The sequence below is a fragment of the Geotrypetes seraphini genome, chromosome 13, assembly GCF_902459505.1.
Source record: "Geotrypetes seraphini chromosome 13, aGeoSer1.1, whole genome shotgun sequence".
Taxonomy (NCBI): Eukaryota; Metazoa; Chordata; class Amphibia; order Gymnophiona; family Dermophiidae; genus Geotrypetes; species Geotrypetes seraphini.
In genome coordinates, this window is record NC_047096.1 from 35923109 (window position 1) to 35937033 (window position 13925).

At 41.2% G+C, this 13925-nt stretch overlaps 1 long non-coding RNA gene across 2 annotated transcripts in view; it reads right to left on the minus strand.

Moving 5' to 3' along the window:
- Positions 1-5138: 5138 nt before the first annotated feature.
- LOC117347821 overlaps positions 5139-13925 on the minus strand; it is a 31291-nt gene continuing 22504 nt past the window's right edge. For both annotated transcript variants that reach the window (XR_004536844.1, XR_004536845.1), the window contains exons 4-6: positions 13715-13756; positions 8323-8414; positions 5139-5359 (exon numbers count right to left, since the gene is read on the minus strand). This is a non-coding gene — a long non-coding RNA (uncharacterized LOC117347821). The remainder of the gene's footprint in view (positions 5360-8322; positions 8415-13714; positions 13757-13925) is intronic.

Sequence of the window (13925 nt, forward strand, 5' to 3'; positions counted from 1 at the left end):
ATAAATGCAAGGTAGATGCTAGGTACACCTCCTTTTTTGACATGTTTCGCCGATTGCTGTTTCAAGGATGCCCCTGGATGAGAATGTGCACGTTATATTTTCTTCCCCCATATCTCTTAAGGATCAATCAGCAAACAAGATTTTTATTCACCAACTACCTTAAGCGCTCAACAACACTCTCACCAGCTCTTCCCTGGATCAAAATAGCATCAGCGTCATAGAGTAGAATTTAAATCCCGACTTTAACTCCTCCCTTCTTCCATCCTCCACCAATCAGAATCTCCCCTAATCGGAAAAGGCTAGCCCACTCAATTTTCACATTTAAACCTAACGGAGATATTGTATTTAGCAGATAAATCCATTTTTTGTTCCCTCCAAAATTTCTTCTAAATTACCACCTCCCCTCTCCCCATCCCAGTCTGCAACATGATCAATAACCTGCCAGCCAAGCTGTTCAATCGTGTGTCCCATAAGGAGGAGTTAAAGTTGGGATTTTAATTCTACTCTAGGATGCTGATGCTATCTTGGTCCGGGGAAGAGCTGGTGAGAGTCTTGTTTAACGTTTAGGGTAGTTGGTGAGTAAAAATCTTGTTTGCTGATTAATCCTTAAGTAAGAGATATGGGGAAAAATATAACGTGCTCATTCTCTTACAGGGGCATCCTTGAAACAGCAATTGATCAAACATGTCGGATTAAAGCCCCTGACCAAGCGTACTGAATGTATCGAGCTCATTAAGCTAAGTTCTTATTCCTTTACCTAAGATACGTTTAAAATGTTAAAACTTCTTAAAAAAGCTGTTTATGGTTAGAAGACACTTAAAAAACTAATAAATGTATATCAAGAGGGATAAATTTTTGGACCAGTGACGATCAGATATTTAAAGCTTGAGAGTATTCAAGCCCTGAGTGGTATCGCTGAGGTCCTGGGAAGCTGATCTATATGTATGTATGTAATATAGATTTCATTTGCATTTGCTATAGAGCTCTTAATATTATAATAATAATAATAATTTTATTCTTATATACCGCCATACCCAGCGAGTTCTAGGCGGTTTACATCAGTTAGATTAGGATCTGCATAGACAAGCAGATTTACAACTATTTATCAGAATTACAGCTTTGATCGAACTAGAGAGAGGAGGTGGAAAGTCAGGAAAAAGGGATGGCATCATGAAGGAGGGGGGGGGGGCGAAGTGTTATTGTCCAAACAGTAGTGAAGCATTACTATTGGATGTGCAAGGAGCAGACAGCGTTTGCAGAAAACCAGGAACAATTGCAGCCAAATGCAACAGTCGCCTACTGGCCAGATTTCAACAAAATCCACTGTGCAATTCGTCTTTGGCTCTAATCAAGTGAGCAATCTATATTTTACAAGCAAAAATTGAATTGTCATTTTATTCTTTCTTCCATATATCACAGCACAGGTGACTCAAGGTCTCTTAGCATATCTTACCTGAATCCTTCTCTCACAGGGATTAAACTCTCTCACGTCGTTTTGTGCAAGCCCCAGGGAAAGCTAGGAGGTTGTAGAGTTATCTCCCTTGATATAATTCTAAACTATACAACCTACTACCTCAACTTGGATACTTGCAGTCAAACAAGCTGGAAAACACCATACAGTCAATGCAATTCCATTCTTTTTTAGGGAAACATATAACCTCTAACACGTTCTCCTCTTCCTCTCTGCTTAAATTCCATCGCTCACCTGTCCAATAGCTGCAAAGAGACGTGCACTTGGACTTAAGATTGAGGTTTTCGAGCGATCGCGCACGAGCAGATTCATCCATGATGAGGATTAGTCCATAATTAACCATGCAAATTTAACATAAAGGAAAAGTTGTGAGGAAAGATGTGAAAAAGATGTTTTATTGACCTTGAAGGGAAAAAGTATCATGTGACCACAACCATCTTTATATACGCTACAAATAGGGTTCTTGCCATCTTGGCAAAATTATTAGGACACTACAAGGTGAAGATAGGCAAACGATCATACCACAGTACAACAACCACATATAAAAAGCACTGAAATTGAACTTGCAGATTATTTGAACCCCATCTTGCTGCAATTCTAAGGCAAGAAGGATGTCAATAAAACATCTCAGTTCCTCCCAAAGGGAAGGCATAAGTTGATTTCAACTGGACATGGCAAATAGTTTTGAGCATTAGTCACATACACCAGACACTTAAGAGCAAAATTTTATCGCTGGCCTTCATTGCTATGAGGAAAGTACTTAATAAAAGGCTAATAAAACAGATTTCTAATGGGGTCCTCAGAGTAGATGAAAGTAGCCTCAAATAATGCACATCTGCTAGAAGACAAAACCAAGAAAGCGGGAACACTTTCTTGGTTTTGTTGTCTATTTCTGTGGGGTATGCTTCCTGTTTGTTTGGTTTGCCATCTACTAGACAAACCAAAATAAGCTAAGAATAATTAAAGGGGCCCTTTTATTAACAGGAATTAAGCTGTTAACATGTGATTAGCATGCACAAACATGCGTTAGAGCATTTTGCTTGTTTGTGTATTTTTTGGGAGGAGGTATGTCATGGGCAAAGAGCAGGTATGGAAGCATTAACCCGTTATCACATACTTAACATTCACCAATTATATAACACAGAGTTAAACAAAGAAAAACGAAGGCCGATAAAGACCATATGACCTATCTCAGGGATCTCAAAGTCCCTCCTTGAGGGCCGCAATCCAGTCGGGTTTTCAGGATTTCCCCAATGAATATGCATTGAAAGCAGTGCATGCACATAGATCTCATGCATATTCATTGGGGAAATCCTGAAAACCCTATTGGATTGCGGCCCTGAAGGAGGGACTTTGAGACCCTTGACCTATCTAGTCTGCAGGAGCACTTAGGACTGCTAGTTCAAGCTCAGTCCTTGAGAGCTGCAAACAGGCCAGGTTTTCAGGATCTCCCTAATGAATATGCATGAGAAAGATTTGCATGCCCACTATATCCACTGTATGCAAATCTATCTCATCTGTATTCTTTATGAACCAACAAATCCTCCACTTGTACATACAATTCACACTCCTATTACTAACTTACAAGTGTGTTTATGCCACAGCACTTCATATCTCTCCTTATATGCCTCCCCCAGAACTCCGTTCATCAGATAAGGGTAAAGATAAAAGCAGCTTCTCCTCCACTGTCAGTTTCAGACTTTGGCCTAGATTTCACCTTTCCGATCTGGTCCATGGCCGAGTCTTGCAAGGCGACCGGTTCACTAGAGTCCCCATGCAAATGATCTGATGGGACGCACGCCCACAAGCAATCCCACGGACCCCTGTAGAGCGATCGAGACGTGTGCGCAAGAAGCATTTCAACTTCGCGAGCCCCGCTCCTGCTCTTCATTTAGGCAGGGACCTGGGGAAACACCGCCCACTCTCTATAATGTCCGCCCAATCAGCGCTATAGGGGGAAGGTTGCCAAGTGGAATGCACTTCATTATACGCTAACAGTTATTTGATTCATATCTTCAGGGCTTTGCTAGTTAAAAATTGCTTGCCCGACAACTCAAATTACTGTTGTTTTAGGACTTTCACTTTGCAGCCAGACTACGGAACAGAACACATTTTAAAACCACGGGGTTAAAATCTATTTGCAATGAAAATCTATTTGTATATTAGATTTACTTATTTCCTTCAATAAAATGTTATAAATTAAAACCGCGGGTTAAAACCACAGGCTGGCAGAGAGCAGGGCGCTTTTTGCACAAGGGAGATGTTTTATTTTGATGGTTTCAGGGTTGCAGGGCTGGGATTTCAGGGCGGCAGAGAGCAGGACAGTTGGCAAGGTCCTCAGCAGGTGCTTCTTTTAGGATCGGCCAAGCCCAATCGGCGTTCCTTCTTCTGTTTAGTGAATCGCTGCCTTCCTACTTTGCATGCCATTTCCCCTCATTTGCATGTGCGGATCAGATCGGGCAGAAGGATTGTGAATTGGGTCGGGATCGGAAAAGGCTCACAAACTGGTCGGGACATGTTCGGTGAGCTTAGTGAATCCAGCCCTGCGTTCCTTTCATCTAACTGCCCCATATTCTTGGCATAAACTACCTGAGTTCATCTGTCATGCCCCTTCCCTTTTTTAAAAGCAGACTGAAACCCCACCTTGTTGATTTAGCCTTCAGTCCATAACCCTACTCCCCTCTGTCCACTGCTCACCACCCTAGCCAGCAGACTCCATCCCCCCTAACTGTAACCCCACCCTGGCATCCTGTTTATCTGTCTTGTCCATTTATATTGTAAGCTCTTTCAAGCAGGGACTGTCTCCTTTGTGACTCTGTACAGCGCTGCGTACGTCTGGTAGTGCTCTAGAAATAATTGGTGTCAGGTCAAAAGCGCGCCGGGACAAAGGTGCGATCAGACAATTGAGCGCAGCGTGGAGGCGCGCGCCGAAGAAAATTACTGTTTTTAGGGCTCCGACGGGGGTGTGTGTGGGGGAAACCCCCCCACTTTACTTAATACAGATCGCGCCATGTTGTGGGGGCGTTGTGGGGGGTTTGGGGGTTGTAACCCCCCACATTTTACTGAAAACTTCACTTTTTCCCTGTTTTTAGGGAAAAAGCTAAGTTTACAGTAAAATGTGGGGGGTTACAATCCCCCAAATCCCCCACAACGCTGGCGCGATTTGTATTAAGTAAACTGGGGGTGCTCCCCAATAAAAACCCCCGTCGGAGCCCCTAAAAACAGTAATTTTCTTCAGCGCGCGCCTCCGTCTTGCGCTCAGCTGTCGGCGCGCATCTTTGTCTTCCGCGTTGTTGTCTATGAACCAAATAATTAATAGTAGTAGTGTTTTTTATGTTAATTCTATGGAGGTACCACATTTTAATGACAACGTTAGCAATAAAATATATTTTAAAAATCCCCTCGTTGTGCTGTGTTAAATCTGGACTTAAGAGTTCAGTAAAATCCCGCGTAATCATGTGTTAAGCCCAGATTCTAGTGCATTTTAGTAAAAGGGTCCCTAATCTATCTGAAACTGGTTTCGTTACTCTTTGTAAACTTGACTGAAATGAAACATGAGATGCCAAGCCACGGTTCTCTTGATATACTGCAGCTACAAATTTCAAACTGTTTCAGCCTTCGTACTTTCCCCAATATTTTGAATTCCAGAAAGAGAACTCACCTTCCGAATCTTCAACTGTCTCTTCTAGTCTCCTCTTTGATGATTCTTGTGTACCTTGATAGACGACATAGCTGCGTGACCATTCATCACATTCCCACATGCGCTATCAACAGATCCTTGAAGCTCGCAGACCAGACGGTGGTGAAAGATGTCAGCGAGCTTCTGAGATACCACTGCTGGAAATATGAGCTACCTGAAATACATTTTTCCCTTTTAAAAAGGGAATCCTGTTGGCATAAAAAAAAAAAATAATAAAATAAAAATACAATTTATTCCAGTTTTCTATCCTTATCTCTTTTTATATGACATTTTGCAATAGATATTGCAGAATACATTTGCTATTTGGTCCTTAGAGACAGCAATCCAAAGCCCTTGAGCACAGATGGCTTTTTGTTATTTGCACTGAGTCAGATTGATCAAAGGTTCTTTCCACAGGCACAGACTAGAAGGAAGTCCTTGATAAGTCAGGCATGTTACTCTATTGTACTGTTATTTGGAATTGTGTTCTAGTTAGCCAAGCCTATAACAAATACCTTTCAGAAAATAAGAAGATTCAGTAATACTGCCAAATGGGGACATAAAGCCGGCCTAGCTGCAATGGAGGTAGTTTTCAAAGAGAAACAATCCAGGGCCTGATAAGCATAAAAAGCCGAGCTCCTAAATATACACTCCTGATAGGTCACAAATTTAGGGGCCTATCTTTAGCCAAAGTTAGGGGCATAGGTTTACAGCCTTGATTTAAGAGCTTAGAAGATTTTAATTGTACATTTTAGGCCTGCCATTCATTTGCCCAGATTTATAAGCCTAATTTATCAGGCTGTTGCAGAAAATCGGTCCCAAGTGTCTAACTTTTCCTCCCCACTCTAAATCTGTCCCTGCTGCCGCCTACCCTTTATGCTTCTCAATTTAAGAGTTTAGTGAAATTTTGAGTATAAATTTAGGGGGAATTCATCAATTGTCGCTGAGCGATTTCGCATGCGCTTAACCACATTAGTGCATACTAATGATTAGCATACGCTAAACACATATGCTAAACAGCATATGCTTTTACAAAGGTGCGCTAGTGTTTTTAGCGCGCGTGCGCTAGCTGAAAAATTACCACCTGCTTAAAAGGAGGCGGTAGCGGCTAGCACGCATGGCATTTTAGCGCGGGCTACAACCGCTAGCGCACCTTTGTAAAAGAAGCCCTAAGATGCCCCTAGGAATATAATGGACATCGGTGGCATAGTAAGGAGGAGTGCGGTCTTCCCCGGGTGCCATGTTGGTGGGGGCGCAGATACCCTTTCTCCTTTCCACCCCCCCCCCAGCTCTTCCCATTCCTCCCTTCCACGTGCACCCCCTTCCCTTCCCCCATATCTCTAGTTGAAGTTGTTGTTCGTGGTGGTCAACATGGTGCTCTTTGCGACCCCCATCAGCTCTCCCACGGATGGCACTTCTGGGTGAGGTCAGAGGGAGAGCTGACGGGGTCACATGGAGCACATTGTTGTCCACTGCGAGCAATAACTTTAACTAGAGGTACAGGGAAGAGAGGGGGTGCGCACAGCAGCCAGGAGCGGGGGGTAGAGCTGAGGGTAGGGCTCCAGCATCCTAGGTGCCTCTCACCCTCGCTACGCCACCGATGGACATCTTAGCGTGCACTAATGCGATTAGCGAACACTAAATTGCTTTGCACCTGTTGATAAATTCAACCCCTCCCCCCCCCATTAGCCCCAGTACATTTTGAAAGAGTCCAAATTAGGTGCATAACTTTCAAGGTAGAAGCATAAATCCCCAGAATACTGCTCCCTCAGTTTTCCTTTTGCCTGTCCGGTGACTGGTGTCATGGTGGTCTTCATTGGCGTGGTTCCCGGTCCTGCTTCTTTGGTGGTGGCCGGTTGACCTGGTTCTGCAGACTGAACTTACTATCAAGCTGCCTCAGAGACTTTTCTATCACTTAAAGTTGTTTTATTTTATTTTTAATTTTTTATCCTCTTTCATTATTTCTACTTTCTATTATTTTTTATCTCGCAAATGAATTACATATTTTTATTTTAATCAGGTACTTTAGCTAGATTGTGAGCCTTCGGGACAGATAGGGTAGTTTTTCTCAAGTACCTAATTTCATTTTAGTTTGATACATTGCAAACCGCTCAGGTCAGTAAAATGCAGGAGCGGTAGATCAAATCTTAAATAAACATAAACATAAGTTTTCAGGAAAACAATGCACACAGATTTAAAAAGAAACAATATATGTTCCTTATTTGCCAATCCATATTTTCTTCTACCCACCCCCGATAATAGAATAGGTACAAAGGTGACAGCTTTGAGACAAGCCAGATTAACTTGAGTAAATGGCTTTGAAAGCTATTGTCTAATTTACTGCCGCAGAACAACAAATATTTGATCATTTGAAAAATATATTTCCTCCCTTTAGGTGATTACTCAGCTATGATGGCACACAGTAGTTCCACATTACAGAAACTCTAACAAACATCCTTGATTATAGAAAGTGGAAATCTTTTTCCACAAAGTAGTTCTTGCAATATATTTGCACTAAATTATATGGTAATAAATCTTCTATATAACCAGGTTTCAAGTTTCATAAATTCTTTGATTACATCACAAAATCTCAATTCAATGCGATTTACATCAGATAAAAATATAAAATAATAAAATCCACAAATATCACATATACTGCTAATTAACATTAAAACATTAGGGAAGAGGGTATCTTAAATTACAATATTAAAAAAATAAAACCAAAAATAAAATTGGGTATAGGTTTAGAACACACAGGATGGGAGACAAATACCCTCATATTACAGTGAATCTCCTTGTCCTATCCTAAGATATAGTAAGACTGATCTAGTAAAAAGCGTCTTTAAAAAGCCAGCTCTTCAGAAGACTTTTAAATTTGTTCAATAGTTTTTCTTCTCTTAGATTAAGTGGAAGTAAGTTCCAGATGTGGGGGCCGAAACAGAAAAAATCATGTCTCTCCTAGAGTATATAACTTTTAAAGAAGGGACTGTTAATAGGGCTTTGTCTTCTGATCTTAAAGATTTTAATGGGAAGTATGGTATTAAATATCTTTCTAGATTTTTGCCTCCCATACCATCTGTTATGAGGAGGGATCAATGCTTGAGCTTTCTTTTCTGTAAGAGTTCTTTCCTAGAATTTTGAAAAGAAATTAGGGTGGTCAGCACAGACTTACTATGCATCATGCAACAGGTATCTTCAGCTTTTACCGATAGGACATGTTTTCAAGGGCAGCACAAGGTCACCAGGAGGAGAACACATGAGAAACTGCAAGAAAAAAAAAATTAAAGATGATCCTGGAATTGCATCTTGTGATACAACTTGGACTTTCTCTGATGGAAAGTCCAGAAAGGATGTGTGAACCAAAGAGATAAAACATTAAAATCAGGCATTAGAAAACATTTTCTTCTAGTTAAAACTGTGAGCTTACACAATAAACTTGCCAGTGGCGTGCTGAAGCTGAAGGAAGGCAAGAACAGGATTAGATGATGTTGTGCTTCTGTAAGGTGTATATCACTTTATAACTGGAGTTCTAGTGATGCTGGCATGTGTGTATGGGCTATGGGGAGGGAATGAATGAGCCAGCCTGAGGGTATCCGATGCCCTAAGCGAGAAATCAGCTAATAACCCCAGCATTGAGGTATAAAACTTATATCCCATCCAATCCAAAATACTTCCCAATAATTATTATCTGCTACTTAGGGCTCCTTTTACTATAGTGTGCTAGCATTTTTAGTGCACGCTAAAGATTAGCGCAGGCTAACCACGCGCTAAATGAAAAATACTAATGTAAGCTCTAGGGAGGCGTTAGCATTTTGCGTGTGCGGCATTGTAGTGTGCGCTAAGCGCGGCTAAAACCGCTAGCCACCTTAGTAAAAGGAGCCCTTAATTTTATACTGAATCATTTTTTTATTAATAATATTAACATTTCTAGAATGGTCCATCAAATCCAAGGCTTAAAACATATCTCATGGCATGATGATACATCAACCAAAGAAGCAGAGAGAAAATAGATTCAAAAACAAAAAAGGATTCACATAGAAACGCATATAACCCACAAAGAATCCTCTCTAGAAATCATACTCTAAATTAATTCTAACATTATGTTAATGTGATGAGATAAAACAATATCAATACATAATATCATTTATAAATATATTTGCAATTTTATTGCTAACATCATATTGCTAACATCATAAATTCATTAATGAATTTATGATGTTAGCAATAAAATTGCAAATATATTTATAAATGATATTATGTATTGATATTGTTTTATCTCATCACATTAACATAATGTTAGAATTAATTTAGAGTATGATTTCTAGAGAGGATTCTTTGTGGGTTATGATGATACATCAGCCACAGCCCCCTTCCCCACCCTCAGCAAATCAGCAAGCTAAGAGTCCAGTACAGAAACAGGATTAGACGAAGGCCTCAGTTATCTGTCAGAGAGAATCAAAGATCACCATGTAGGCAGATAGATCTTGATATAGTTGTGAATGCTATCTAGATTTATTTATATCTGTATCTACTATGTTATAGTTAATCGGCTACAATTAACAGTTGATTTCCTAAACTTAGCAGGAACATAGGATTTCTGTTTTTAATCCATATTTCCAGAAACACTTAGAAACTCATATATTTTAAAATGAGGGAAAAAACCGAGCTGGGGGGGGGGGTGATACATTTTGCTCCTTCTAGGGAAGCATATGACTTATGAAATGATGTAATCTTACATTCTTCAGTATAAAGTTCCAGTAGCTTGTATGGGTCCTGTCAAAAATGTTTTCTTAGCAGACTGTGATATCTTATACCATACTGTGTTAAAGTCTTCACACCCTTTTACATTTTTCTCATTTGGTTATTTAAATTAAAAATTCATTGAAGTAGGATTTTTATTTTTATTTTTTTGCTGATGTACAAAAACATATGCTTTACACTTTCAATCTGAAAGAACAATTATAGACATTTAAGAAAAGGAAACTAAAACATCTTGATTGCAGAAGTTTTCACAGCCTTGGTCACAGCAAACCCAAATTAGCTATTTGCTTAATTGCCTGAACTAGGTCCACAAGTTAAACAAAGCCTATTTGTGTCCATTCACAGTAACTGATCTGATACAAGTACTGCACTTCTAAATGAAGAAACAAGTTCTTTCTGTTATATACAGTGAACTGAAGCAAAGGTCTAAACATGCCAAACATAGAACTTCTGAAAAAAACTCCAGAATAAAGTTATTCAAAGATAGAGATTTAAGACAATTTCTGTGTTTGACTATTCCCTTTGGGCACTGTTAAGTTTGTCATTGCAAAAACCTGATCTAAATTTCTAACGCGGGGAGCATGAGCTGGTGGATTTGAGGGTGATTTCCTTGATACAGCCCCTCGGGGCGAAACATAGCCTACGTCGGAGTGCTTACCCCCACCCGCGTAGCATCAGATGAGTATATTTATGGACTTACTTAAAGTATTTTAAAAAAACATTTAAAACTAATAATATATGAGACCGATTACGATTAGGGGTGCTGGTGTTCTGTATGATCTTTAAAGTTTAGTGGCATACAGATGGCACCACTGAGGTCTGTATGAAACAATACACTGAAAACTATCTAAGACTCTCCAGTTGATATTTTGCGAAGGGCATATACCAACATGAAATAAGCTTGAAACTTGAAATCTGCCCCCATATTTGTGTCTACCTGTGAATTATGCACTAGAGAGTATGGGAGATATGCATGTGTTTACAGAAGGGTACCATATTTAAGAGACGGCTCTGCTCAGTATAGCTTACAATCTAAATAAACAGACAACAAGTAAGAGTTTAGGGGGTTACTCAGGGTGCTTAGGATGAGGAGGTTATGAGTTAAATGCATTCTCGAAGAGGTGGGCTTTTATTCTAGATTTGAATAGTTCCAGGGATGGAGCTTGACATACTGTTTATGTTCCAAGCATATGGTGCAGCAAGAGAGAAAGGGCGCAGTCTGGAGTTGGCAGTAGAAGAGAAGGGTACAGATAAGAGAGATTTGCCTGATGAATGGAGTTCCCGATGAGGAGTGTAGGAAGAGACAAGAGAGGAGAAATACACTTGTGGGTCAATAAGAGGAATTTGAGCTGTATACGGAAGTGGATGGGGAGCCAGTGAAGTGACCTGAGGAGAGGGGTGATGTGAGCGTAGCGACTCTGGTGGAATATAAATCGTGCAACAGCATTCTGAATGGATTGAAAGGGAGAGAGATGATTACACAGGAGGCCATAACAATGACCCACCCCTGCCTCCCAGTCCTCTCCACACCTTACCTGGTGGTGAAATAGGGCAGGAGTGATCTTCCTACGCTCCTGCTTCATGCAGAGCTGTTAACAAAAATGGCTGCTGTGAGTTCCTGCTGTAGTCTCGTGAGACCACGGGAACTCATAGCAGCTATTTTTGTTGATGGCTCTGCATGAGGCAGGCGCATAGGAAGATCACCCATGCCCTGCTTCAATGCTAGACCACCAGGTAAGGTGTGGAATGGTCTGGGAGGTGGGAGAGAGGCAGGGGTGGGTCAAGGTTTAGAAACTTGCGAATAACCGAAGTTGCGAGTCCTAAACCCACGAATTTGGAGGGAGAAGTGTACTCTCATTTTTCTGCTAATCTTCCATTTGTGCATCGCACAAGGTGACAGATCAAGGAGGAAGGGGGAAAGTAGAGGGAAGGGGGTATGGAGAAATAAGAGAGGGGACCCAAAAGTAGGGAGAGTTATACAGAAACTAAGACTGTTAAATGTCAGAGGTGAGTCTTCAGGTTTTTCCTGAATGTAGTGTAGTTTGTCTCTGTCCTGATAACTTCTGGTAGGCCATTCCAGGCTTTTAACCCAGATAAGTTAGCATAGAGTGGAAACTTCACTTGTAGTGGAAGTTTATTATGGATTTCTGAACCCATGGGGGAGGATATTCAGCACTTTTGATCCAGGCTGAAGAGACTCATCTGGTTAACCTGCACCGAGCTGGTCCCTAGTTAATATTCAGTGGTAATTAACAGGAGAGTGCCACTGTATAGTAGCACAGATTGCTTCAGTCCTACCTGGGGCAGAGTCTGGCAGTGCTGGACTCATATCATAGAACTATCCAGGTGAGTAGAACAGCACAAAAAGCTGTGCTAACTGGCCTGGCGCTAAATATTGGTCCTAAATCTGCCTTCAGAAGTCAGCAGGTTGAATACTGACCAGAAAATATTTGGGACTGGAGACCTGCAACCCTTTGCATGACCTTAGGATTTCTATCATATTTATTCTAGCCATAAACATATTGCTCTGGTTTATCAAGCTCTTTTAAAAACGTAAGCAATGTAACTCATGAGATAACCAAAGAACAATATTTACAGCCCTCTCATAATGACTTAAGAGGGAACAGAGGTTAACTGACCATAGACAAACCGATGTTGTTGCTTTCACCACGCAGACACATCCCTGCAGATACGAGCTTGTGAGAGATTGGACCACAAGTTCGGATCTACGGGTTTGTGGCAGCGGGTACACACCTCTTCTTTTGTATACAGCTGCAGTAAATGAAATGTTCACAGAAGTTAGAACGCAGCAAAGCTCCTATGGGTGCAGGCACTAAATTTTGCCACAACTGAAGAAAGAGCCTTAAGGAGTCTCTTATAACTTCTGTAGATTACAGTACTCCCCCCAAATTCATGGGGTTACGTACCTGGAGTGACCGGGAATTGCGAAAAACTGCGATTATTGGATGCAGAAGAGGAGCAGGGATCAGAGGCGGGAGAGGGCTGTAGGGGTGGTGGCGGCGGCTGCTGCAAGTGCCAATGTGGGCGGTGGCGCTTGCGGCTCTGACCCGGACCGGGATCGCAGGTCAGGCAGAGCGGAAGGATTGATGTGGGCGCCGCTGATATGCCCCAGGGACTGTACCAGGGTGCTGACTGCAAGGCCACAGGCCAGCGAGATCTGCAAAATGGTGGGCAAAGCAGATGGTGGCAAGGAATTCAGCGAAAACAGCACGGACGAAGGCCACAGAACATATTTCCTTCTTCACTGTGCAGGTGGAAAAGAAAATTTGGCATAAGTATCTTGCAGCAGGAAAAACCGCGAATGACTGGGGCTGCGAACTCTGAACCGTGACTTCGCAGGGGAGTACTGTATTCCTAAGTTGGTCCAATAAGTGATCATCTTGGTCTGTAAAAATGTACGGTCCTAGTTTGCCCCTTGACACGCACAGAGCTTATGTTCAAATTGTCCCTTTCATTTCCCTTAAATAAGCAGAACCTACGAGTCCATGCATGCAAAGGGCAAAACAAGGACAGAATCAGCCTGTTCTCAACCTGGAACTAGTTAGCAACCCAGCCCAGATGGTTTCCCTTAATCTCCAGTTTCACATTTTCAGTTTTAATGCTCCCCCCAACAAAAAAAATCCACAACAAATTCTTAAGGCTTGCTGAAATCTTCCCACTACAACACAATCAACACTTAAAAAGGAAAAGAAAGATTCTACAACTACTGCTGTTTTTTGTAGATTAATTCTATGGATCTTCCTACTATATTTTAATTCTACTTAACTGTTATCTTACTGTACCTGTATTATCCTCTGTCGTTTTTATATTCTGCAAACTGCAAACTAGAGGCAAAAAAATAGAGGAAAAAAAAAAACAGCCATCACAATGTGAATTAATGCAGTGCCTGAAGAGAATACATGCACAGACTTCTCAATTGCTCCATATCCTTCAGGCGCATGAAAGTCAACTTGTTCTGTCCATAGCAGTTTATTTCTTGCAACAGTGAGGCTG